Below are 19812 nucleotides of genomic sequence, written 5' to 3'. Positions count from 1 at the left end.
ATTCTCCTGTGTGGGCCTCTTTGGGTTGTTCCCAAAGTACATTATAAACAAAGCTGCTGTGAACATTGGTGCACAAGTTATGTGGATAAATGCTTTCATTTTTCTTGAGTAAATTCTTAGGAGAGGAATGGCTAGATCACGTGACAGGTTTACATTTCGTTTTTTAAGAGACTGCCAAAATGGTCAAACCATTTGACGTTCTCAGCCTAAGTTTGTGAGATTCCAGGGGCTCCAGTCCTTGTCCATTCTTAGCGTGGTCAGCACTCTTCATTTTAGGCATCTTACAGGTGTGTAGTGGCATTTCATTGTGGCTTTAATTGATCTGGTTTGTAAATGGCATCAGTATTCCTAATGTGATGTTATTGAGCATCATTTCATGTGCTTATTTGCTGTGAAACCTTATCTGTCAAAATGTTTTTCCACTTTTATTGTTATTGAGTTTTGAGAGTTTTAAAAATATGTCTGGATAAAGTGTTTTATTAGATAGGTGATTTGCAAATGTTTCCTTCCAGTCTATGGCTCATCTTTTTTTTTTTTTTTTTTTTTTTTTTTTTTTTTTTTTTTGAGACGGAGTCTCGCTCTGTCGCCCGGGCTGGAGTGCAGTGGCCGGATCTCAGCTCACTGCAAGCTCCGCCTTCCCGGGTTTACGCCATTCTCCTGCCTCAGCCTCCCAAGTAGCTGGGACTACAGGCGCCCGCCACCTCGCCCGGCTAGTTTTTTGTATTTTTTAGTAGAGACGGGGTTTCACCATGTTAGCCAGGATGGTCTCGATCTCCTGACCTCGTGATCCGCCCGTCTCGGCCTCCCAAAGTGCTGGGATTACAGGCTTGAGCCACCGCGCCCGGCCTCATCTTTTTTTTAAAATTGAGCATTTACTAGGTTATATCCTCATCAGTATAGGGATTTTCATCTAAGTCCATGGTGTGGACAGATTCTCCCAGGGGTAAAGTTTATGGGATTAAAATACAGACAAACGTTGATATGCACAGGGAAGCTGCTGCTGCTGCTTTTTTGCTGTCATTTTTTTTTTTTTTTTTTTTTTTTTTTTTTTTTTTTAGGTGGAGTCTCACTCTGTCCAGGCTGGAGTGCAGTGGCCTGATCTCAGCTCATTGCAACCTCCACTTCCTGGGTTCAAGAGATTCTCGTGTCTCAACCTCCTGAGTAGCTGGGACTACAGGCTCCCGTCACCATGCCTGGCTAATTTTTGTATTTTTAGTAGAGGCAGGGTTTCACTATGTTGGCCAGGCTGGTCTTGAACTCCTGACCTCAGGTGATCCGCCCGCCTTGGCCTCCCAAATTGCTAGGATTACAGGCGTAAGCCACTGCACCCAGGCTTTGCTGTCATTTTAACCATGAAATGGAACTCTTCAGAGGAAGCAATGTCTATGTATTAGCCTACAGTTAATGCAGAGTCCTCACTGTGATGATCGTAATTTCAATTGCTGGCTTTAGATCAAGGCTATTTATTTAGCTCTGCCCTGTTCATCACAGGTGGTTGCCAGGCACTTGAAATGTGGCTAGTCTCAACTGGGATACGGGGTAAGTGTAAAATGCATCCTAAATTTCAGATATTTAATATGGACAAAATGTAAACTATTTCAATATTTTTTCATACTGATTACATGTTGAAATGATACTATTTTGTATATATTTGGTAAAATAAAATACATTAAGATTAGTTTTACCTATTTTTACTTTTTTTTTAACATAACTGCTAGAAAATTTAAACTACTTATATTGCTCATGTTATATTTCTATCAGGTTGTGCCCGCCCTCCCTCCTCCTTCCTTCCTTCCTTCCTTCCTTCCTTCCTTCCTTCCTTCCTTCCTTCCTTCCTTCCTTCCTTCCTTCCCTCCTTCCCTCCCTCCCTCCCTCCCTCCCTTCCTCCCTTCCTCCCTTCCTCCCTCCCTTCCTCCCTTCATCCTTTGCTTTGTCGCCCAGGCTGGAATGCAGTGGTGCGATCTCAGCTCACTGCAACCTCCGCCTCCCAGGTTCAAGCAATTCTTCTGTCTCAGCCTCCCGAGTAGCTGGGATTACTGGTGTGCACCACCATGCCTGGCTAATTTTTCTATTTTTAGTAGACAGGGTTTCACCATGTTGACCAGGCTGGTCTCAAACCCTTGACCTCAGGTGATCTGCCCGCCTCGGCCACCTAAAGCGCTGAGCCACCGTGCCCGGCCAGATGGTGATTTTTCAGCATGACCTCCCTTCCCAGATTCCATCCAGGACATCATGTTGTTACATTTGGTTGTTTTATCTCCTAGGCCCCTTTAAGCTTTGACTTTTCTCGGATTTTCGGTTTTGATGACGCCAGCAATTTTGAGGATTAGTGGTCGGGATTCTATAGAATATCCGTCAGTCGGGTTTTGTCTGATATTTCTCTCATGATTAGATTGGAGAGTATAGGTTTTTGGGAGGAAGACCAGGGCAAAGTGCCATTCTCATCACATGTTGTCAAGCATGACTTCTCACTGTTGGTGTTGACTTTAACCCCTGCCTGGATGAGGTCATGTTTTCTCCACTGCAGACTTGCTGCTTTTCTCCTCCTTTTCCTATTTCTGTCTTTAGGAGGGGCCACTGTGCAGCCCGAACTCGAAGGGCTGGGAGCTTCTTGAGAGTAGAATATCTGCATACATTAGAATATCTGCATACATTAGAATATCTGCATGCATTATTTGAAGTTCTGCATGGGAGACGGTGTCTTTCCCCCATGTATTTATTCAAGCATTTGTTATCTCAGTGTGGACATATGAAGATTTATTGTCTATTTTGCATTATAGTCCAATCCTTTATTTTGTTGTTCAGATGGTTCTGAATTGTTGTTGAGTTACGGTAGCTTGTATCTTTCAGGGAATTGGTCCATTTCATCTGAATTGTCAAATCAATGGGCAGAGTGTTGTTTGTGGTATTTTCTTATTCATTTAATATCTGTAGAAACTGTAATGGCGTTACTGTAATCTCATTTCTGATATTAGTAAATTGTGACTTTTCTCCTTGATTGGCCTGGAGAGAGATTAATCACTTTTCCTCATCTCAAAGCAGCAGCTCTTGTCATCGATTTTTCTGTATTGTTTTCTGCTTTATATCTACGGATTTCTGCTCTCATCTTTATTATCTCCTTTCTTGTGCCAGCTCCGGGTTTTTTTCTTTTTCTTGAGATGGAGGGTAAGGTGACTGAAATCCTTCTGCTGCATTCCACAATTAGTTTTTTTCTTTTCTTTTTTTTTTTTTTGAGACGGAGTCTCATTCTTTCGCCCAGGCTGGAGTGATGTGGCGTGATCTCAGCTCACTGCCACCTCCACTTACTGGGTTCAAGCAATTCTCCTGCCTTAGCCTCCTGAATAGGTGGGATTACAGGCACCCACCACCATGCCCAGCTAATTTTTGTATTTTTAGTAGAGATGGGGTTTTGCCATGTTGGCCAGGCTGGTCTCGAACTCCTGACCTCAGGTGATCCACCCGCCTTGGCCTCCCAAAGTGTTAGGATTACAGGTATGAGACACCGTGTCTGACTCACGAATTTTAACATGCTGTGCTTTCATTTGTATTCATTTCAGAATACTTGCTAATTTCTCTCCTCTTCTTTGATCCGTGGGTTGTTTAGAATAGTTTGTTATTTGGCTTTCAAATATTTATGGGTTTTCCAGATATCTTTCTGTTACTGACTTATGGTGTAATCTCATGGTGGTCAGAGAACATATTTTGTGTACATTCTTTCACATTTACTGAGATTTGTTTTATGACCCTGAGGAAGGTTTGTCTTGGTAAATGTTCTGTGAGTGCAGAATAAAAGAATCTTGTTCTGCTGTTTGGTGGTGGAGTGTCTTGTGAAGTCCATCAGTGTAAGTTGGTTGGTATTAATCATATTACCTGTTGAGGTCTTCTACACCCTTACTGACTTGTGTCTACTTTTACTTTTCAATTATGGAGAGAGTGCTGTTGAAATCTCTGACTATAATTAGGAATTTGCCTATTTCTCTTTGCACTTCTCTCATTTTTACTTCATGCATTTTGAATCTCTGTTATTATTAGGCTCTTAGGTATTTAGAATTGTTATGTTCCCTTGATGAATTGTCCTGTTTGTCATTATAAAGAGACTTCCTATTCCTGGTAATATGCTTTGCTTTAAAATATACTTTGTTTTATAGTCACTCCAGCTTTCTTTTGATTTGTATTAATTTGATGTATAGTTTTTTCATTCTTTTACTTTTAGTCTTATTTGTGATTTTATATTTAAAATGGTCATCTTGTAGACAGCATACAGTTGGGGGTGTGTGTGTGTGTTTTATCTAATCTGGCAATCTCTACCTTTTAACTGGAATTCCTAGACTTTACATTTAATGTGATTATTCACTTGGTTGAGTTTAAATCTACCATCTTGTATTTGTTTTTCTTTATTGCTGAGACAAGACCCTTCTTAGTACTTATTTTAAAATTAGGTAGTTAATTCAACAAATATTAAGTATCTGTGATGTACCATTGTAAATTTGCACTTTTAAAATTATTAGAGAAGGAAGACTTCAACTTCTGGTTCAAATGGAATAGTAGTGACCAGATTTACCCTCCTGCCTGATGCAAACAAAAGTCCCAAAGAAACCAGACAAAATATAACAGTGGGTCTCATGTACACCTGACAGCGGAGGACAGAGACCTAAGAGACTGGAGAAACCAAGGTGAGTCCTGCAGTTGCCCTGACTTACCACCTGGATGAAGATGACAGTCTGCAGCACAGGGAGCAGGGCCCACGCAGAGCACGGCAGTTTCTCTGAGGTGAGATGGAGCTGGTTGTCCTGGGAAGCTGAGGTGGCTGGAGTTTACAGCACAATGTCCTAAGAGACACTAACTAAGCAGAAGAGAGGTCAGGGCTAGAACTCCATGTGTGGGAATTGTCAGCATAGAAATGGTACTTGATGGTATGGGATTTCCTTGAAAGAAAGTACAGATAAGAAAGTTCAGGACCAACCCTGAATTTTTAGAGGTTGAGCAGGAGAGTTGGAGAGTCTCAGGAGCCAGGAGAACAGAGTTGCAAGAAACACACCGTCGGCTCTTTCGAATACTGTGGAAAGACAGAATTAGATGATGATAGAAAATTGGTCATTGTGTTTTGGATTTATTGGTTTTTTAAAAGAAGCAGCTTTTGATTATATGGACTTTATATAATTTCTCCACACATGTATAGTTTAAAGTTTAATCATAAAGCCAGCAGCCACTACTACCTCCTAGTTTAAAATACAGGACATTTCTAGTAACCTGAAAGCCTCTTGGCTCTTTCTGATTATATTTCCTGCTCTCTGTGCAGGTAAATCATCTTATCTTTTGTGGCAATCACTCTCTTGCTTTTCCTTGTAATTTTACCACCTGTGCATACGCTCCTCACAATAATGGATTCATTTTGTCTACACTTGAATTTTATGTTAGTGCCATCTTTCATATTTTATAAGTGAGGTCATACTGATACCTGTAATATGAAGGTATCACGTTGATACCATGTCAGCTATAACTGACATTCACTCATTGATATGTACTATTCTGTTTTTTTTTTAAATCATACCATAACTTCTTCAGCCATTCTACTGTTCATGGGTATTTGGGATGACTGGCAATGTTTGCCTGTTACAGATGTTGTGGTGTGAGTATCTCTTGGGCATATACGCAAGAGTTTTTCTAGGGTAAATACCCACGGGTGGAATTGCTAGGTCATAGGATATCATCAGCTTTACTGCACAGTGCCAAGCTGTTTTACAAAATGCCAGTTACGTTCCTACCACCAGTGCGTGCAAGTTACCATTGCACAGCATTCTGGAACATTCGGCATTGCCAGGCTTTGAAAGTTTTGCTTATCTGGCTCCTGCATGATGGTATCTCATTGTGGCTTTAATTTTTACATATTAAATACTAATGAGGTTGGACATGTTTTTTATATTCACTGACCACTTTAATTTTTTCATTTTTGAATTTCTGGTGCAAGTGTTTGCCACTCTTTGGAGGGTTGTTATTGATTCGTAGGAGTTACTTATGCATTTGTGTAATGGCCTTTTGTTAGTTACGTATATTCCATATATCTTTCAATTTCTAGCAAGATTTTAACTTTCTTTGTGTTGGCCTTTTCCTGAACAGACATTTTAACTTTCAATATAGGCCTATCCATATTTATGTTTTTTAAAAATGTTACGGTTAGCAAATGGGTATTTTTACTTTTTAGTTTGTTTGTGACTTTTATTTTAGTTCAGGGGGTGCATGTTCAGGTTTGTTACATGGGTGGATTGTGTGTTGCAGAAGTTTTGGATACAAATGATTCCATCACCCACGTGGTAAGTGAGCATAGTAGCCGATAGGTAGTTTATCAGTCCCCCCCCACCTCCTACCCTCCCACCTCAAGTAGCCCCCCGTGTCTGTTATTTCCATCCTTGTGTTCCTGTATGTTCAATGTTTAGCTCCCACTTATAAGTGAGAACATACGGTATTTGGTTTTCAGTTTCTGTGTTAATTTGCTTAGGATAATCGTCTTCAGCTACATCCATGTTGCTGTAAAGGACACGATTTTATTGTTTTTTTGGCTGTGTAATATTCCATTGTGTACACGTACCATATTTTCTGTATCCAGTCCACTGTCGATGGGCATCCAGGTTGATTCCGTGTCTTTGCTATTATGATCGTGCTGCAGTAAACACATGAGTGGGTGTGTTTTTGTTTGTTTTGCTTTTTTGGTGGAACGATTTATTTTCCTTTGGGCATATACCCAGTAGTGGGATCACTGGGTTGAATGGTAGTTGTGTTTTAAGTTCTTTGAGAAATCTCCAAACTGCTTTTCACGGTGGCTGAACTAATTTACATTCCCACCAACAGTGTGTAAGTGTTCCTTTTTCTCTGAAACCTCACCAACGTCTGTTGTTTTTTGACTTTTTAATAATAACCATAGTGACTGGTGTGAGATATTATCTCATTGTGGTTTTGATTTGCGTTTCTCTGATGATTAATTGTGAACATATATGTTTATTGGCTGCATGTATGTCTTCTTTTGAGAAGTGTCTTCATATCCTTTGCCCATTTTTTAATGTGGTTGTTTGTTTTTAACTTGTTGAGTTGTTTAAGTTCCATATAGATTCTGGATGTTAGAACTTTGTCAGAGGCATAGTTTGCTGATATTTTAACACATTTTGTAGATTTTCTGTTTACTCTGTTGATAGTTTCTTTTGCTGTGCAGAAACTTAGTTTAATTAGGTCCCATTTGTCAACTTTTATGTTTGTTGCAATTGCCTTTGGGAGCTTAGTTATAAATTCTTTGCCATGGCCCATGTCCACAATGTTATTTCCTAGATTTTCTTCTAGAGTTTTTATAATTTTAGGTCTTACATGTAAGTCTTCAATTAACCCTGATTTGATTTTTGTATATGGTGAAAGGAAGGGGTCCGGCTTCAGTCTTCTGCATATGGCTATCCAGATATCCCAGCAACCATTTATTGAATAGGGAGTCCATAGCGTGTTATGGTCGACCTTGTCAAAGATCAGATGGTTGTAGATGTGCAGCCTTATTTCTGGGTTCTTGATCCTGTTCTGTTGGTCTATGTTTTTGTTTTAGTTTTCAACCCAGTACCCTGCTGTTTTGGTTACTGTAACCTTGTAGTACAGCTTCAAGTCAGGTAGTTTGATGCCCTACATACATATCTCCCATCACTGAAATCATGGAAGATAGCCTTCTATATTTTATTCTAAAAAGTTAGTGCAGGTTGAGTATCCTTATCCAATATGCTTGGGACCAGAAATGTTTCAGATTTTGGATTTTTTTTCAGATTTTGGAATATTAGCATTATGTTTACCTGTTCAGCATCCCTAATTCAGAGATCTGAAATCTGAAATGCTTCAGTGTACAGTTCATTTGAGCATCATGTTGGTGCTCAAAAAGTTTCAGATTTTGGATTTTCCTATTTGAGATGCTCAACCTATAGTTTTATCTTTAAATTTTGTTTTTTATGTACATGGGATTAATTTTAACATATGGTATGAGACAGGAACCTATTTGCATTCATTTTTCATAAGTGTATTCAGTTGCCAAGCACCAGTAATTGAAAAGCTGGATCTAAAGTACTGTTTCTGTCATAAAGCATGAATCTGCATATGTGTGTTTTGTTCCATTGATCCAATTGTCTTGCCCCACACCACTACAAGACTGTCTTAATTTCTATAGTGGTTATTCTTCAAGAATGGCTATATCTGACCTTTTCTTTTTCATATACATTTTAGAATCTAGTTCTGCCTGCCCCACCACCAATAAAATTGGTATTTTGGTTAGGATTGTAAAGCCTCTGATATGGTTTGGATCTGTGCCCTCACCCAGATCTCATGTTCAGTTGTAGTGCTCAGTGTTGGAGGTGAGGCCTGGTGGGAGGTGATTGGATCATGGGGATGGATCCTTCATGAATGGATCAGCACCATCCCCTTGGTACTATTCTCCTACCCTTCTCCTGGTAGTGAGTGAGTTCTCACAAGATACGGTTGTTTAAAAGTGTGTGGCACCTCCCGCCTCTCTTGCTCCTGCTCCTGCCACGTAAGACGCCTGCTCCTGCTTTGCCTTCCACAATGAGTAAAACCTCCCTGAGGCCTCCCCAGAAGCAGATGCTGCCATGCTTCCTGTACAGCCTAGGGAACCATGAGCCAATTCAAACTCTTTTCTTTATAAATAAATTACCCAGTCTCGGATATTTCTTTATATAGCAGTGCAAGAAAAGACTAATATAAATTGAATTGGAGAAAGATGACATTATAATACTTACTCTGCTGATCTATGAACATACTGTATCTCTCCATGTTTGCGTAGGCCTTTCAAGATTCTATAAATTTCTACATGTGGGTTTGCACAGCTTTTGTTAAATGTATTCTTAGGGACTTTATTTTCTTAACACCATTATAAATGATATCTTTAAGGTATACTTTTCTACTTGTTGCTGATGCACAGAAATACAATTATATTTTGTCTTGTATTTTTTTGATATGGTGTCTCACTCTGTCACCCAAGCTGGAGTGCTGTGGTATGATCTTGGCTCACTGCAACCTCTGCCTCCCAGGCTCAGGCGATCCTCCCACCTCAGCCTCCCAGTAGCTGGGACCACAGGCATGTCACCATGCCCAGCTAATTTTTTGTATTTTTTGTAGAGAGGGGTTTCACCATGTTGCCCAGGCTGGTCTCAAACTCCTGAGCTCAAGCAGTGTGCCCATATCAGCCTCCCAAAGTGCTTGGATTACAGGCATAATCCACCATGCTTCGCCAATTAATTTTTTATATGTTATTTTATATCCAAAAGTCTTGCTAAATTATCTTTGCCATTATCTATTAATTCTAGGAGCTTATCTGTTTTGTTCATTGGATTTTCTATGTACCTAGTCTGGCTCTCCCAAGAAGGAGGTAGCAAGATGGAATTAGATTTATTAGGGAACACACCTGCAGGGGAAATGGGGAGGGATTCGGTGGAGGTTGGGAAACCCAGCAGACCAAGACTGAGCTCATATCCTCATGAAGAAGGAGAGGAGGAGGAAGATTGGCACAAGGATCTGAGACTACAGTGCAGTTCTGAGGTGTTTGGCAAAGCCAGTGGGGATCCTTGAGCTAAAGTTGTCTGTCAGAGGAGTCTTATGTCTTCCAGGATGGGCATGGGCTGGGGGCAGCCTGTGGACAGCATGACCTCTCTCTGCATGGAGGCTGGGAGGCCTCTGCATGTTCCTGGGCATAACCGCTGTGGCCTCAGATCACATTCCCACAGATGAAGGTCTCAGCCATTTTCATGGCCACACAGACCTGTTTCTCCAGACATCTGGAGAGCAACTCTTTTATGTTCCTGGGGCCTCTCTTCCCGAGGGGAGACTCTAAAGAGGGTGTATGGGATGGGTGGCAGTTCTGGCCACTGTGTATGGGGCTGGAATTGGTCTCCCCTCCCGTTCTGTTCATGTTAAATTCTCCTCATCCTCAGGGATCTTTTGACTGGTGTTGGTGGCTTACCTTGTGATGTGACCTGAACTGAAACTCTTAGGGTGCAAGGGTCTGAATCTTTGGTAATTCACCCCTTTCAGGCCAGGCTTGCTGCACGAAAATGAGACAAGGAAGTTCCAGGAGGCACCAGCTGGGATTGTCTGGGTCCCACGTGTGCTGCTTCCTGTCCCAGCGTGTCTGCCACCCTGCCTTTTCCTGTGCTCCCGCCAGGGTGGTGGCTCCTGGGCACAAGATGTATGGGTTCCCCGGCAGCAGCTGTAACCCGTGGTTCAAAGGGAACCTTGCCCTGGTGGGGAAGGTTTGAGTTGGGGGACACAGTGCTATGGAGAAGCCTTTCTTAGCTGGTGCACAGAGACCTGAGGAGTGGCACTGTCCTTGCAGGAGGCGCTGGAGAGATGCTTCAGCTGTACCTTGAGTCACCTGACCCATGTTCTGGGTGGAGCATGTGGGACCCAGCCTGGAGGGACCGGCCCCTGTGTCCTCACGGGTCACTTGCCTCCCAGCCGTGCAGCTTGTGTGTCCATCTAACACCTGGATCACATGGACTGAAAGTTCATGATCCTCAGGGGTCAAGCCAGGAATGTCCCATGTCCAGCAGCTGAGGTTTGCTTAATAAACACCTGTACCACCATATAGAAATCTAAGGGGATTAGTAAAAACCAAAGCTGTGGAAGAATACAGTTGCTCCTCGACTTACCATGGGGCTTCGTCCAGTAAACATGCGTAAATTGAAATCATGTGGCCCAATCGGGCACGGTGGCTCACATCTGTAATCTCAGCACTTTGGGAGGCTGAAGTGGGAGGATGGCTTGAGTCCAGGAGTTTGAGACCAGCCTGGGCAACACACTGAGACTTCATCACTACAGAAAAAATGCGTGGCTGCCTGGGGGCTGCCCAACATTGTGAGAGGACAGCTCCTGCTGCCTGCTCATCCCTTTGCATTGTGGTGAGGTCAAAAATCCAACCTCAGGGACCTTTTCTATAGTGATATGCAGTGTAATATAAAATATAATATAAAATGGCTAAATATAATATGGCTAAATATAAAATGGCTATACAAAATGCCATATATAAAATGGCAATATAAAATGGCTAAATAAGCAGACCTCATACAGGAAGTGTGCTACATATCTCAGTAAAGGGGGACTCTTAAAAGTATACTTTGTATATGTAAAGTTACGTAAAATACATGAATTTTATTATATGTAAGTATATTTACCTTTGAATTGACCAATCAAGATAGAAAGACTAGAAAATATGCCCCAAAATAGCAGGAGTTCTCTCTGATTATAGAATTAATCAGGATTTTTGTTTTCTTCTTTGTGCTTTAAAAATGTTATTGTTTATGACGAATTGCTTTTGTAAGCCAAATAAAAATTAGAGAACTAATGTATAGGTTCAGAAAAGCTAGCAGTGAAAGCAGCCTCTTTAGAGGGCTTTAGTGCGGGTGTTGGGGGAGCGTCACTGGCGGGACCCCTGAGCCACCACGCCTGAGAGTGACGGGTGTGCCTCAGGCCATGTGGTGTCCCTCGAGCTGCGCTGAAGAACCAGCCACGTGCTCTCATCACGGCTTGTTCAGCCTTTCACCTCCCCAGTGTTGAAAAACACCATAAGCTCTTCCCTAAATGTCCCCTGTGTAGCGCAGTCAGTTTCGGGATCTTTAAGGACACGTTTGAAGCCTCGGAGAGCCTGTTCACAAGTCACCAGGTGCATGGAATTGGAGATTGACGAGGAGCCCGGCATCCTTAGACCCTCGCCCCTAGCCACGTCCCCTGCTGTCTGTGGAGTCTGGCACAGACGCTGGTGTGGGATCTGAGCATCTCTTGAATCAACGGCCAAAACCTGCACATCCTGAAGGCACCCACAGTGTCACCTGTCTGGGGGTCCTGAAGGGTCAGCAGCCTCACCTGGAATGGAGATCTCATGCCTGTAGGGGTTTCCCAAGAATACAGAGGTGTCATTACCTCTGAGGTGCTTTTGGTTATTGTGGCCTCTCTGCAGTAGGGGACAATTTCCAAAATCATTATCAACACCTAATATGCACCAGGCACTTCCTACGCTTACCTCTCCCTCTGACAGCCACCCTAGAGCATTTTTAAGATACCGTTCTTTTTTTCATCTGGGGAGACCAAGGTTCAGGGAGTGAAGTGGACCTGAGTCACCCTCCTTCAGATGCAGTGTAAGGCACCAGGTACCGAAACTCCTCTCCCAGTCCAGCCAGAGAGGCCACCCAGGTGGGGCTGTGACCTGCTTGGGGTGCTGCGGTCCAGCTCCTCTTGCCGACCTGGTGTTCCGCAGGGAGCTGTCCGGACCCCACCGAGGTGGTCCATGTAGGGCCTGGCAGCTTCCAGCGCCCCTTCCTCCTCTGCTGGGGGCCTCGGCCTCTCCCCAGCCAGCGCCCGAGAGGGGTCGGGTTGCCTAAGCATGAACCCTGTTCCAGAAGTGAGGTTGGCACGAACCCAGTCCCCGCCTGGGGCTCCTGGGGGAGGATGTGCCGGGAAGGGGAAGGAAGAGGAAGGGAAGTGAAAATTGCACAAAGATCTCTGCTCTCCAAAAATATACCTCTGCTCTCTGGAAAATTGAGTAAAATGGGATGGAAATTTGGCTAAGTGATTATGGATATTCTTCTGTGGACGTGTTGCCAGGTGTCTCATAAAGAAGAGAAATAAATTTTTATTTCTCTGCCTTTACGCTGGGCTTAAGGTGTTAATAAGAATGCAGCGAGGGGATGTTGCACAGCAGCTTGCCTGGAGCTGAGATCATTGTTTCCGACAGAGCCTCAGGCCGCCTTCCCCTGGCACCGCGGGGCCGGCTCCCCTCACACCGAGAGACCCCATGGAGCCCAGGATGGGGTGGAGACCGTGTGTCCGGCGTCTCATCCACGTCCCATCTACCCGCGGCGTGTGGGTGGCACTGGGCTGGTGTCCTGGGGGAGGAGGCCCGGGCGCCCTGGGGGCCTCCTGGCCAAGCGGGCGCCTGTTTCAGCTTCTGCGCCCTTCTGGTGTGGGCCGCCTCACCCGCAGGCTGGAGAGGAAAAGCGCTTCCCATGCACCCTGTGGCTGGAGTCCTGGGGAGAGGATCCCCCACCTCCACGTGGGGCTGTGCATGGAGAAGCTGGCAGGAGGCGCCGCTTCTGGGACCAAACAGGGGTGTCCAGTGCTTCTCGGGTGAAGTCTGCACCCCATACCTGGGTGTCTAGGGGCTGAGTTGAGTTGGACACCCGGGTGGAAGGAAGCAGCTCTGAACAGTGGCACAATGTTGTCCTCGGAGCCCTTTCACCTTGGGTCCTGATGTGGCCCCTAAGAGACAGTCCCTAATGTCAAAGCCACATGCTTTAGCGGGGCCAGGAGGCTTCTGGGCACCTCAGCACTCGCAAGGTACAGTCCAGAGCTTGCGGACTGGGAGCCTCAGGGCTGCCTGTCTTCAGCCCGGTGATCTCTGGTGCAGTCCGTGTGTCAGAGGGACAGGAGGCACACATGCTGGGAGGGCTCCTGAGGGAGGGTGGGGTCCCCTGGTCTCCGGGTTAGCAGGGCCTTGCTCTACCCTGCTTTGTGCACACTTCAGTGTAGCCCTTTCTCTGTGCCGACTCACCAGGCTTCCTTTGGTGTGTGTGTGCATAGTCACATGTGTGTGTACATGGATGGGGCACTGTCTGCCTGTGTGCATGCCTGTGTGCCAGCCTGCTTTGACATTTACGCTTGTGAAAACTGAGGTATGAGAAATGCGTGGTTTGGCTGCTCTGACAGATGCTGGCTCCCGTGCCACCCACTTCCCCTTGCCCCACAAATCTCGTTTTGTCCCCTGGCCCGAGCCACCGTGGAGCTGGTGTCTAGCGGCACAGGTGAGCTCTGCCTGTCCCTGAACTTCCCACCTGCCACATGTGCCCTCTGCGCCTGGTGCTCTGCTCTTCAGAGTCCTCCTGGTGCCGCCTGTCTCCGGCTCACGGGTTCTTACCGGTGGGTAAGGCGCATCCCACCTGTGAAGGTACTATAGCTGATCCGCTCCCCTCGCTGGACACCCAGGCTGTTTCCAGTCTCTGGCTATTTTTTAATATGTTGTTAATAAAGATGCCATGAACATTTGTGTGCAAGTTGTGTGTAGCACACGTTTGAACAGCTCTTGGATAAATGCTTGAAGTGGAATTTCTGGATTGTGCACTAAGTGTATGTTTAACTTTATAAGCAACTGGCAAGTGCGTGTGGAAAGAACTCACACCTTTCTGCATTCTCACCAGCAGCTTGTGGGTTCTGGCGGCTGCACGTCCTTACCAGCATTTGGAGTCATCAGCCTTTTTCATTCTGGCCGTTTCAGGGACGTGAGGCGGTGTCTTGCGCCCCGCATGCCCACCTAGTGTCTGCGGCCCTGAACACCTTTCCTGGGCTTGCTGGCCATTTGCTCATCTCCTTTGTGAAATGCCTGTCAAGCATGTCGTCCACTGTTATCGGGCTGTTTTTCCTTTTCGTCGGATCGTAGGTGATGGTCGTAGATTCTGCCTGCAAGCCTTCTGTCACGTATGAATTGCAAATACTTCCTCCCTATTTATGGCTGGCCAATTTAATTTGTAAAAGCTTTCTCACTTTGAAACAATCTCAGACTTGCAGAAAAGCGGCAAGTACAGTAAAATAACTTTCTCTTGAAGGACTTCATGATAAGTTGCAGACCTGTCACCCTGTCACCCCCATGTTTTTGAGTTTGTTTTTTCTACGACCAACCATGTTCTCCTATGTAACCACGACACAGCCAGCAGGACCCAGAGTTGAACATGGATCGACTGCTTCCCTGACAGCCAGACCTCACCCCGCTTCCACCCACTGTCCCCAGCAAGGCCTCGTTTAGATGGCGAGTGGCTCAGTCCAGATCACATGCCCACGAGACAGCCGGCACCTAGTTCCTATTCAGCCTGGAGGTGTTAGCAGTCTTGCCTTGGTTTTTCTGGCCCTGAAGCTTTTGAAGAAGATAGACAGTTATGTTGTAACTTTTCCCTCAGTTTGGATTTGTCCAGTGTCTCCTCGCCATGACATTCAAACTATGCACCTGTGGCAGCAAAACTGCCGAAGTCATGTGGTCTCCTTCCTGTGCCCTGCTGTTGGGGTTGCCTGAGCTCAGCTACGAGTACCCAGTGAGGCGCCTGCCAGACTTGTCCACTGTGAGCTCAGTCGTTCCCTCTTTGGAACTAACAACGTTTGGGGGGTGGATTATGAGAATATGTAAATATTCCATTCCTCATCAACCCTTCAGATAATTTATTTATTTATGGAGACAGAGTCTTGCTCTGTTGCCCAGGCTGGAGTACAGTGGCATGATCTCAGCTCACAGCAACCTCTGCCTCCCAGGTTCAAGCAGTTCTCCTGCCTCAGCCTCCCAAGTAGCTGGCACACGCCATCATGCCAAGCTAATTCTTGTGTTGTTAGTAGAGATGAGGTTTCACCTTGTTGGCCAGGCTGGTCTCAAACTTCTGGGCTCAAGTGATCCACCCACCTTGGCCTCTCAAAGTGTTGGGATTACAGGCATGAGCCACTGCGCCCAGCCTATGTATTTATTTTTATCAGCGTAGATTCATGGTTTTCCATTTTATTAAATGAGATATAATCTGTTACCTTCACTTGTTTTTTTTCATGCTAAAATTCTCCCATATATGGCCCGCAGGAGCCCCTCCAGCTGGCTTCCATGCCCTCTCCCCATGATGCTGTTGCTGCTTGAGTCCTGCCTTACTTCTGACGAAACACAATATTCCAGGTTTCTCTGGTGCTTTCCTTGCCCCTGCCCTGGGATCCACCATTTCTCCAAAGAGTCCTGGTAGTGGAGAATGGCACGCAAGACCTGGGTCCCGCTCTAAGTCCATCTTCAGACAGTTTTTGCTTCAAGTGTTAGCTTTGTTATTAGATACACACATTTAAGATTATGATGTCTTCTTGATGAATTCATCCGTTTATCATTATAAGCTGTCCCTCCCTTTCTCTTAAGCTGTTGGATTTAAGGTCTGCTTTAGTATTAATAAAGCTACGGCAGCTTTCTTTCAGTTAGTGTGTATAGGGTATATCTTTTTCCAACATTTTACTTTTAACTTCTTTGTGTCCTTAGGATTAAACTGTGTTTTCTACAAATAATATATAGTTGGTCTTTCTTTTATTTTTATTAGTTTTATAATATCTACCTTTAAACTTGTATATTAAGTCTATTTACATACAATATCAATATATTTGGGTTTGATTCTACCGTATTTCCCTGTATTTTCTACATAGAAATCATCTCGTCCGCCCTTTCTTTATCTGTGCCTTTCCCCTGCCAAGGTAAATTCTCTAGTTTCGGTTGGTGTTGAATCTTATTTCCTCCATTGATTTGGTGTTTTTGTTTTTGTCCTTTTTTTTTTGTGGTTGCTCCAGATATTAAAATGTGCATCTTTGTCAACCTCCATCTTAAAAACATCTACTACTTCATAAACAGTGTAAGAAATTTTTCAATAGCATCATTCCAACCACCACCCTTTCCCCTTTGTACATTTTGTCTTTGTTTTACTTCTACAGATGTTGTAAACGCAAATTACTTTTTAATTATTTTTACTTTAAACAATCAATAGCCTATTCAACACATACATATGTTTGGGAGAAAATATAAATACAGAGAAATAGAGAACATATACATATAAATATTTTTAAGGTGTTTTGAATTTAACGTGATACTTTTGTTAGTGTTTATCGTGTCTATCAGGTATAATTTCTCACCAGACTAAAGGACTTCTCTTAGCATTTTGGATAATGCTATTCTGGAGATAAAGTCATTCAGCCTTCACCTATCTGAGGATGTCTTTGTTCTAAAGAATATTTTTGCTAGATATGGAAATCTAGGTTGATGCTTTCGTCACATTAAAGATGATGTTTTCTCATCTTCTGGCCTCCTTTGTTTCCGATGGGAAGCTGGTGGTGTTCTCATCTTGTCTCGCTGTGTGTGCCATGCCTTTTTGCCTCTGGCTGTTTTCAAGACCTGCGCTTTCTGGGTGGCCTTCGGCAATCTGACCACGACGTGCCCTGGAGTGGTCTCTTTGTAGTTTCCTACTTGGAGTTTGCCAAGCTTCTTGGACTTGTGGTTCTCTTATTTTTGCCATGTCCTTGCCCATTATTTTTTCAGATAGTTCCATGCCCCATTCTCTTTCTTCTCTCCTTCTGGAACTCCGGTACCACGCACACTGGCTGTTACTCTTCACCTATAGGCCTCAGATGCTTTTTTTTTTTTTTTCTCCCTGTCTCTATTTGTCCCTTTTGATCAGCTTGGGTAATTTCTATTCATGTCTTCAAGGTCACTGACTCTTTCCCGTGCTATCCACAGTCTACAGAGGTGCCCATAAAGAGAGCTCTGACCTGATACAACGTTTTCACTTCTAGCATTTCCATGTGTCTGGTGTCGCCTTTTCCCCTCTTGATTTTGTAACATATTTATCATAGTTGTTTTAAAGTTTTTGTCTGAAATTCCAGTATCTGAGTGATTTCTAGGTTTGGTTCTGTTGGCTGTTTCCTCTGTTGATGGTAGGTGGTATTTTCCTGCTTTCTGATGTGTCCTGTCATGTTTTGTGGACTGCTGGAAGCCTGTTTTTTGGCATGCATATGCCGCCCACACCTAGGCTGCGGCCTCTTCTTGCCAGTCTGTACTGCAGTGGATTTGGTCAGTCCATTCTGTAGCTGAGCTGGGTTTTGGCTTTACTGTTAATTTAGTTAAGATTCTGTTCACCATAGACTTCATGTGATTTGAATGCCAAATCGGAACTCTCCTTTTTTTCTTGGGCTCAGGTGCCTGTGGGTTCCATCTTATCTCCACTGCCTTTCCTTGGATGTCTTCTGGCTCCTGGCATCTGCACCTGGGGGAATCCTCCAGCCCCTGCCTCTCCCTGTGGTAAACACCCTCTACTTTGTACTCAGTGCAAGCCCTGGGGTGCTTCTGGGGCTTCACTCAGCCTTGGTCCCTGCCCTTAGACTGCAGCAGGCTTCATGAGCTTGCGCCCGAGGGGTGGGGCCCTCTGCTTCCCTGACTCTACAGGCCTCAGAAGAAGGCATGGGGCTTCTCAAGGGCTTCTCCCCATTCTGCTGCACCCTTGCTCCTCAGTAGGCCCTTCGTCCCCATGTCTTGGGGGGCATCTCAGCCTTCACCATGTACCCTGTCCTTCTTAAGGGCACCTGGAGAAGGACCATGAAAAATCTCTGGAGGTGGGGGTGGGAGCACTCGGATACTCATGCCACCCCACATTCAGCCTTTACACATTTGTCAGAAGCTTATCTTTTTTCTTCTTATTTGTGTCCCTGGAAGCTTCTGCCTCCCCCACGGCTAGTCCGTGGCTGACGGCAGCCGTGGGCACTTCTATCTTGGGAAGGCTGCCGATTCGTGGATTCAGTTCACTGGGCTTCTGTCTAGTTCCAGCTCTCTGATGGGCTTTTAAAAGATGACAATTTTTAGATTATCTAAGTTTTTCTCACTTTAAGGAGGGAGCCACATTTCCTGTGCCATCTGCACCCTGAGTGGGAATGGAGTATTAGCGTCTTCTTTCAGCTGGCAGGATCCTCAGAGGATCTCGGGAGGAGATGGTGGGGGGATGGCGTCCTGACACTCCTCTGTGAAGCACAGAGTTTTGAAGGCCGACTCATGGCCAGGGCACTGTAAAGAGATGCTGAGCCATTCAACAGTTACACATTTCATTTTACAAAGGAATAAATGCTCCAAATTTGCCAGTATTCCGTGATGATAAATGGCTATCCATAGTATGCTACTGATCAAATATTTTCAAAAATATTAAAATGCTCAACCCCTTCAAGTTAGAACCTCGCTAGTAATATTTTCACAATGAACAAAGCAGCTATATACCTTTCAAAAGAAATGCATCTGTGGAGAAAACATTTTGGAAATGAATGTTCAAAAATGTTTTATTATGTGGTTTTGTGACTAAGAGTGATGTTTCACTTTTTTTTTTAAAGTTTGATTTAAATCCTTAAGAAACTTGAAAAAGTAGTTTTCAAACTTGTTTAAAAATATACCAAGAAAAGGATTCAGTTGATTGGCCCTATTTGTTAAAATTATCAAAATTCAGTACATCCTAATTAGCCTGGAGAAACAGCTGATTGTCATCATGGAGTATAGAAACGTACTACCCAAATTTTAACAAAAACCTGGGCGGGGTTGGTCACTGGAATTGAATAATACACAACACTGTTTAGAAGTATAGCAATGATGTGCTTCTCCATTGTGATGAATGTATCCTTGTGAGGAATCATTTTGAGGAATCATTTTTCAGATGTTATAGTCATTAAAACCGACTATCAAAATTAACTAAACTTAAATGTCACTTCAGATAGTTGCACTGCAAAGTGTTAAAGCAAGTGTTTCCTAACAGCATCCAAGCCAGGAACCAAATCAGGGGCATAATCCCATTCACAACTGCCACAAAAAGAATAAAATACCTCAGAAGACTCTAGCTAACCAGGGAGGTGAAAGATCCCTACAAGAAGAACTACAAAACACTGCTCCAAGAAATCAGAGAGGACACAAACAAATGCAAAAACATCCCATGCTCTTGGATAGTAAGAATCAATATCATTGAAGTGGCCAGACTGCTCAAAGTACAGATTCAATGCTATTCCCATCAAACTACCAATGGCATTCTTCACAGAACTAGAAAATCTATCCTAAAATTCTTATTGGAACCAAAAAAGAGCCAAAACAGCCAAGGCAATCCTAAGCAAAAAGAACCAAGCTGGAGGAACCACATTACCTGACTTCAAACTATACTACAAGGTTACAGTAACCAAAACAGCATGGAACTGACACAAAAACAGACACATAGACCAATG

At 44.0% G+C, this 19812-nt stretch overlaps 1 protein-coding gene across 1 annotated transcript in view; it reads left to right on the top strand.

The window, feature by feature from the left end:
- The first annotated feature begins 1242 nt into the window (after window positions 1-1242).
- The window catches only part of LOC115894610, a 48472-nt gene continuing 29902 nt past the window's right edge, over window positions 1243-19812 (top strand). The window contains exons 1-2 of the mRNA XM_030922407.1: window positions 1243-1539; window positions 4509-4673. The gene's annotated coding sequence lies outside the window, so the exon portion shown is untranslated. The remainder of the gene's footprint in view (window positions 1540-4508; window positions 4674-19812) is intronic.

The sequence above is a fragment of the Rhinopithecus roxellana genome, chromosome 18 (genome assembly GCF_007565055.1).
Source record: "Rhinopithecus roxellana isolate Shanxi Qingling chromosome 18, ASM756505v1, whole genome shotgun sequence".
Lineage (NCBI taxonomy): Eukaryota > Metazoa > Chordata > Mammalia > Primates > Cercopithecidae > Rhinopithecus > Rhinopithecus roxellana.
This window is presented reverse-complemented; position numbering and strand designations above follow the sequence as displayed.